Consider the following 7,176-nt stretch of genomic DNA (forward strand, 5'->3'; position numbering starts at 1 on the left):
CCAATAAATATGTGATTTAAATGAGGGCAAGATTTTGATGCCAGGAATAGACCTAAAGGGATCTTTGGACTTCTGGTTGCCACTACCTACAATACCTTTCCCTCCTACCTGTGCTCCAAATGCATTCATTCTTAGTAAGCCATCAGATTTACTCCTGCGGCTACAAAATCTTCCCTGATTACTCCAATCCAAGTAATTGTTTCCTTGATTTCCTACACCCACGTTAGAAAGTTCTGGAAGTTAGAGACTATTTCATGTCCCTCTCACATTTCTTACCACCACATTAGGGACTCAAGTACTCAAAACTTTGGGCTTGACTAGGAACCTGATACCAGGAGGTATTTCCAAACCTCACCAGAATAATCCCAGCCTAAGGACAGCCCCCTTTATTCTTAAACATCCGTAGGATTATGCTGTTTTTCCCTGGTTGTCTGTTTTAAGATTGCCCAGCGCCCCACCCCCCTCCCAGCCATAACAGTTCTAATTTCTCTCCAGTTTGCTGGTGCTCCTTTCCCATTGCTTAGATCTCAGTGGAGGCAGAAAACAGCCGGTGGACATTTTGTCTGTAATAACCCTCCACATCTTTGTATGAGAGGCGAGAGAACAAAAATTGCATAATTATTATGATCATGTCTTTAGCTCCTACTGTGTACCAAGCATCATAATAAAAAAATTTTTTTTTGTTCTAAGGACGTGTGAGTGTACAAAATACTATAGGAAAGCACTGTATACACACTTGATTGTGCTTCGCTCATGCCATGCATCTTTGTACAGGGACCCTGTTCATCTTGGATTTTATTGAGACAGCTTCATTCCAAAAATGTTAGTCCTCGTTGCTGTGTTCTGAGGATTGCAACATTGCTGCATCCAAATTGCATTTTGAAGAATGTCTCTCAACTCGAAGTAGTGTGAAATTGTTAGAAATGTGTTCCAGTTTTTCAGCTTTGGAAATATGTCCATTGTAACATACGGCATTTGAGGCTCTGTGCTTGGGGAAGCAGCTCATACGTATATTATTGAGTAAAATGGAGGGAGTTCCAATGTCTTCTGAGCACCAAATGAGGCCTGAAGTATTTTCTTTGAGGTTCTCACAATTATAGATGTAACAACTGGGGAACTAATGCTCCTTACCCTTTGTTGATTAAAAATAAACCCTGATGACAGGCAGCATAACAAAGAAGGCAGCCGAGGCTGGCTCTTCCCTGTGCCGTGAGCCCTGGTGTCCTCAGCTGCAGAGTGGGGCCTGTACGCTTGCTTCATCGTTTGGAGGAGAAAGTGAGAGTGTGCTTTCTAAGTATAATGTTGCACAGTACAGTTATTTTTCTTCCTTCCTTTCTTCCCCTACTTTCCCTTCATTTCCCCCCTACAGGGGAGCATGGCCTGAGAATATTCTCACGTATTTCTTGTGTAAACTTTTTTTTAAAAAAACAAAACAAAAAAATGCATTTTAAAAAAAAAAACATTGAATGGAAAACTGCCATTATCTGGGATGCTGTGATCCTGACACTAGTAATGCTGATTTTCTGTGTATTGATGCATTATGATGTTCTGTCTGTCCACCAGATGGCAGGAGTCCCTTTGGCATGTTCTGTCAGCTGTCCAGACACGTTTGGACTAGTGTATCAGTTAGGCTACTGGCACAGAAAAGAAGATACACAAAAATACCACCCCTTACACAATTAAAACAGTTTTACCAGGCAAAGAGGGTGCTAGTGACCGTCTACCACACCTCATCTTTTCCAGCCACAAACTTCTCATGCGTTCTACTCCTCCTCCCCTAAGTTTTGCATATTCTGCTTCCTTGGCCTGCAACCCTTCCCCAAGGTCCAGCCTCCATCACCTGGATCACTCTTTTTCATCCTCCCAGGCTCAGTTCAGACCCTACTGCCTTTAGGAAGACTTCCTTGACCTCTCATTTTGAGATCTGCATCGCACCCTTCCTCCCCGATCCTCAGATCCTGCTCATCATTCAGTACCCTGCTCAAATGGTGCCTCCTCAAACAGGCCTCCCAGTTTACTTATCATCTCTTCCTCTAGAATCTAGAACAGTGCATGGGACAAGTAGACACTCAAAACCCTGTGTTAAGGAATGATGGCTCCCATAGCACCCTGTAGCCTCGTCACTCCTGTGTAGCATAGCATAATATAGCATATTATCAGCTTCTTACATGTAGTACCTACTAGATTGCAAACTTCATGACAACGAGACTCATGTCTTTTATGTACCCTTGTATCCTCAGTGTCTGGCACATAATCAGGCCTCACTAAATATTTGTTGAAAAATGAGCACACAGTAGTATATATACACCTATGCACATAGTATGACTACAGTGAAGCAAATGATTTTCTTTTGTTGCTTGGTTTTTGAGGAGCTCAGTGAAGCAAAGGAGAAATGGTAGCAGGGACTTATACTAGGTTTTTATTGTTGCTACAACAGCATCTGTACATTGAGTCAGCCAGGTGGGCTTTTGATAGCAGTGGCACTAAATAAGTAGATTTTCTGCTGGCCTGAATTCTTGAACGAGGTTAGAATTAATGTGAAACTTTATAGGCAATTAAACATAGTTTGCAGAGCAAGAGTTTGGGAACCCAGAGAAGATTGGAAGAGATAGAAGACATTTGTAAGCAGCCATCTGATGACCAAACAGATACAGTGATATAAAAATGGGCAACAGGAGAAGCAGTGTGGATTTAAACAGTTAGCTATGAGAAACGAAGCTGAGCTGTAACATTCAGAAAAAGAAAAGACACCTGAACGTGAGAAGCATTTCTAAAGATGAGCTGTGGGTCTTGAGCAGCATGTGATGCTCTTATACCTGTGTGTCAGAGGGCTGTTCTCTGACTGTCCCAAGATAAAGGCAGAACCTGGCTTTAGACAGAGTCAAGAAGGGCCTAGGTCTCTTCCATATTTTTAAAGATTCCACATATATTTTTAAAAGAATGACAAAATGACAAAGGTTTCTAAAAATGGTCATTTTAAAATTAACATCTTCAACATATAATTTATAATATGTATTATGTATTAAGTGAAGCCACATGAAATTGTTAGTATTCAACCATTTGTTTGACCTAGAGAAACAACTGTTTTATTTAGTTCAGCCTAATACAACCTCCCCTGGAAATAAATGTCAGAAGTCTACATCTGAGGCCCTGCTCTTCATTTTCATGACTCTGAGGACCGACCTAAGTGCACCCCTGCTCACCTCCACTCCCCCAATACTGACTGTGGCCTTAAGGTGGAGGGTGTCTCACTTGTGTGTGAGCGCGAACTCAACCTCCAAACAAAGGCGTTCTAAATTCTCGGACCCAGGGTGGAGCCTGAACACCTGCCTTAAAGAAAGCTACATTCTAGAGACAAAGCCTGTTTTGTATTCAGGGTGAGGAGATGTCTGCTATATCTTTGTTACGTCTTCAAGTACAACTGCTGGAGGCTTGTCTCTAAGCAAGTTCCCAAGTCAAAGAAAATGCAGCAGCGCCTGAGCCATAGTGGATCTACCGAAATAGTCATTGACTGGCTCATTTTCTCCCTCAGCTGATCACCTCCTCGCTCTCTACTGCTAAGGGTGAGACCGATTCTGTTTTGCTTACTCCCTCCCACTTCAATAGGGAAAACCGTGTGTCACACAGGGTGTCATGCGGGGTCTCTGGTCCTGCTCCTCACATAAGAACGCAGGCCATTGTGAGGCCAAAAAGGAACACCCACGGAGCCATAGGTAGGGGAGTCATACCAGTATAGTCTCGCTGGCGGCTGGGTTGGAGACACAGGAAGCAGGAGCCACACTATCCGCAATCTGCCGTCCACTTCTCTGCCAACCAATCTCACTTGCTAGCTGCAATCCGCTGTGCTAACTGCAATCCGCTCTTGCTAGCTCAGCCACCATCTTCTTTCTAGCCCCCATTTGCTGCTAGCGTAGCCACTGCTGTTACATTAGTGGCCAGTCGCTCACTGGTTACAGCTGACAGCCAACTAGCCACAGCTGATGGCCATCCAAGCACAGTTGATGGCCATTTACTACCTGAGTGAGCACCTTTCCACGTGAGGGCGAGAGCCTGGAGACTGCACTCCTGGCTTTGTCCCCACACTGTGCTAAACAACTCCAGTCTTTATTTTCCCTTTCCCCGTGCTCCCAAATAGATGCACCCTCCTCCCTCCTTAATCTCCCTGCCCCCTGCTTCCTTCTCCCCCTCCGCATCCCCTTTGCCCCTGCCTCCTGGAACCATCCACTAAAACAAGGACAGGCAGTATGTGAAGAAGCCATTGCACTTCCCACCCCCGTATCAGTTCCTTAGCTAATCTTCCCAGAGTTGGAGGGGTCCTGAAGTACACCTGGTGCTCTCAATAAAGCGAGGTGGTTTTGATAATCCCGGTAGGACCAAGATGTTTAAACTCTTCTCGCTCTCGCACCACCACAACGTGAGATGGAGCCAAATACATGTGGCCTTGGGCCTGCAGCTCTTCAGTGAGGAAATGATGCAGCAAACTCTCCTTGTGCGGCAATGTTATCAGCAAAGGACTCTGTCGTTAATCCTCTCCGTAAGAATTAGAGGGCTTTCTCCTTGTCTGTGCTCACAGATTTTCCTGATGGAACAAACATCTGAAATCTCCACAAGAGTGTGGGCAGGACTCCTCCGGCAATTCCCTTCGCCCTCCCCAGATCCCATGTTTACACAGTTCATCTGAGCGGGGGCTTGGCAGTGGCACATGAGTCCCCAGAACCTGATGCTTCCCTAAATGCACATTTAAGGGGTGACAGATGTTTGACTTGGCAGCTGGGCTGTAGTAGGTGGAAATAAGAACACTGTGTTCCTTTCCACGTGGAGTCATGTATAGTTTCTGCAGCATATGATGAAGTGACAGTAAGAAGGAAAATTTGGACTTTAGTTTTCTGGTTTCCCTCTGGATATAAATTTGAGGGAAGCTCTCCGTGCTGTAAAACCTCATAGCACTCTGAACGTCTTTTGGAGCATCAGTTCCTTTATCCTGACTTGCGTCGTCATGATTTATATGCCTGTCTTCTCCCGAGCCAGGTCTTACTGAGTCTCACATTCCAGCCCCATTGCTTTCCCACCCAGGGGCTTGATTAGTACTTTGCACAAAGTAAGTGTTCAATGACTATTTGTTGAAATGTTAAAAGTTGCTTTAGGAGCTGTTTTCACCCCACCGTTGCATTACCCAATTTTATTTGGTGAACTTAGTATTTAAAATATGAGAAAGCTGCCTGTAGGAGACTCAAGTAGGGATGTTCGCCCAGATCTCAACAGTTCCTTTTACCTTGGGAAACTCTCTAACACACAGGAGTGGTCCCCCAGATCACATCAGTGTTCTGTTACCCTGACCCCTCCCAAACACACTCCGCCATAGCTGATTGGTCCAGGGCTTACACCTGACCGGGCGAGGGCCCTCACATTTTCACTTCTAGGTGTTTGAAACTTTATTGACCTGAGTTTTATTAAAAACTGGGATCTTGAGGGAAGATTCAGAGACATATGTTGCTGGAGTTGCCCTGTTCTCACTTCACCTGGGATCTCATCCTTCAGCTCCTTCAATTAGGTGAGCTGCCCCAGCATTCTTCCAGGAAATCCTTTTTTTTGCTAAAGTTGGCTAGGGTCAGTTTCTGTTGCGCATACTCACCCTGAGCCAATAAATGATTCAAAAAGGCACAAAGAGAGCCTACTGGGCTTTGAGGTCTGACGCCTTCCACTTGCTGTGTGATATAAGTCACAAATCACTCTGAACCTCACACACGCATCTTTAAATCACCAGTGATTCAAGCCCATTTGGGTGAGAGTACATCGAAGGATGGATAGAACTGTAAAATGCAGATATGGCAGAGTGAGTTCATTCCGAGGATGAGGAATAGCACAGGCAAAGACGGGTACAGGAAATCAGAGGCCTGTTTGGGAAGCAGAGAGATCTCTGGAGCATGAGGTTCCTTGTTTTAAAGTATAGGTTTTATTATTATTTAGGTGTGGCAAGACCAACAGATTAGGAGAGGACAGCCAATGAAAATATACTCACAGATCCCATGCCACAGGGGCCACACAGGATGCATGCGTTGCTCAGGAAGCAGAAGGAGCAGGGGAACACTAGGGCAAGAGCTTTTATTGTGGTTTCCAGGCGACAGAATGAGCAATACAGAGTAAGCAGGTTTTGGATTGGCTAGGGTGAATAATTTCCACGGGCTCAGGGTCATATGGGGTGTACCTAATTGCCTGGTACCTGGCCCTAGGGTGTTTCAAGCAGGGTGAGAGTTGCCCTGTGTATGACAGCCTGATAGAGGTGTTTGGGGGTGTGGGCTCTGGATTGGTTGGTTTGCCACTGAGAGGCGTGTCCAAGGGCTAGTTGTTTACTATCGAGGAATTGGCTAGCCGTGGGAGGGGCAGTTGCTCCAGGATCCGCAAAGCACCGGATGTCAAAGCTGTCAAAGCATCAAAATGCAAAAAGACATGGTTGGTAGTTCCTGTAGGAGAGCAGCAGGACTTGAGGGAGGAAGTGGGAGATGCAACTAGATCATGAGGGACCGTAGATGTTAAGCTAAGGAGTTTCATTCTACAGATTCTTCTGCAGCCCCCCCGAAGGATTTTGAGCAAGCAGATGATAGAAGAGTATTGATTAGGAATGCCACCCTGGGGTCGTTGGACAGGATGAGGTGGAATTGATAGGACCTAGTGATTAACTAGATGTAGAGATGACGGAAAGAGGTAAAGATGAGGAATAACAACTAGCTCAATATTTCCAGCCTTTGTGATTGGAAGATAGTATTACTACTAACAGATACAGGCAGCAGAGGAGGAGGCACCTCCGGCAGGGGACTTGGGAAGAAAAGTGGGCAGAAATGATGAGATGCATCCCAGAGCTGTCCACAGGGAAACAGCAGCAGCATATCCGTGTGACCATGGCCACCAGGCATTTCCCATGTATTGTTGCTTTGCGTGCTTATATGGCTCTGTGTGTTCCTCAGCTCCCAGCTATGTCAGAAGGACCCTGAAGGACTGGTATCTTACTGTCTTTGCCTCAACCCTGTACATAGCACAGACCTCACTCCCTTGGGCCCTGTCCTGTGAGACAGTAACCTAGAGTTTCTCAGGGGGCACATCCACCAGGACTTGTCCACATGAAAAAGGTACCTGTCCGGGCTCTCTCACTACCTGGCAGGGGTCTAAAGGTGTCACCAC

This window comes from Rhinolophus ferrumequinum, chromosome 9, assembly GCF_004115265.2.
Source record: "Rhinolophus ferrumequinum isolate MPI-CBG mRhiFer1 chromosome 9, mRhiFer1_v1.p, whole genome shotgun sequence".
NCBI classification, from domain to species: Eukaryota; Metazoa; Chordata; class Mammalia; order Chiroptera; family Rhinolophidae; genus Rhinolophus; species Rhinolophus ferrumequinum.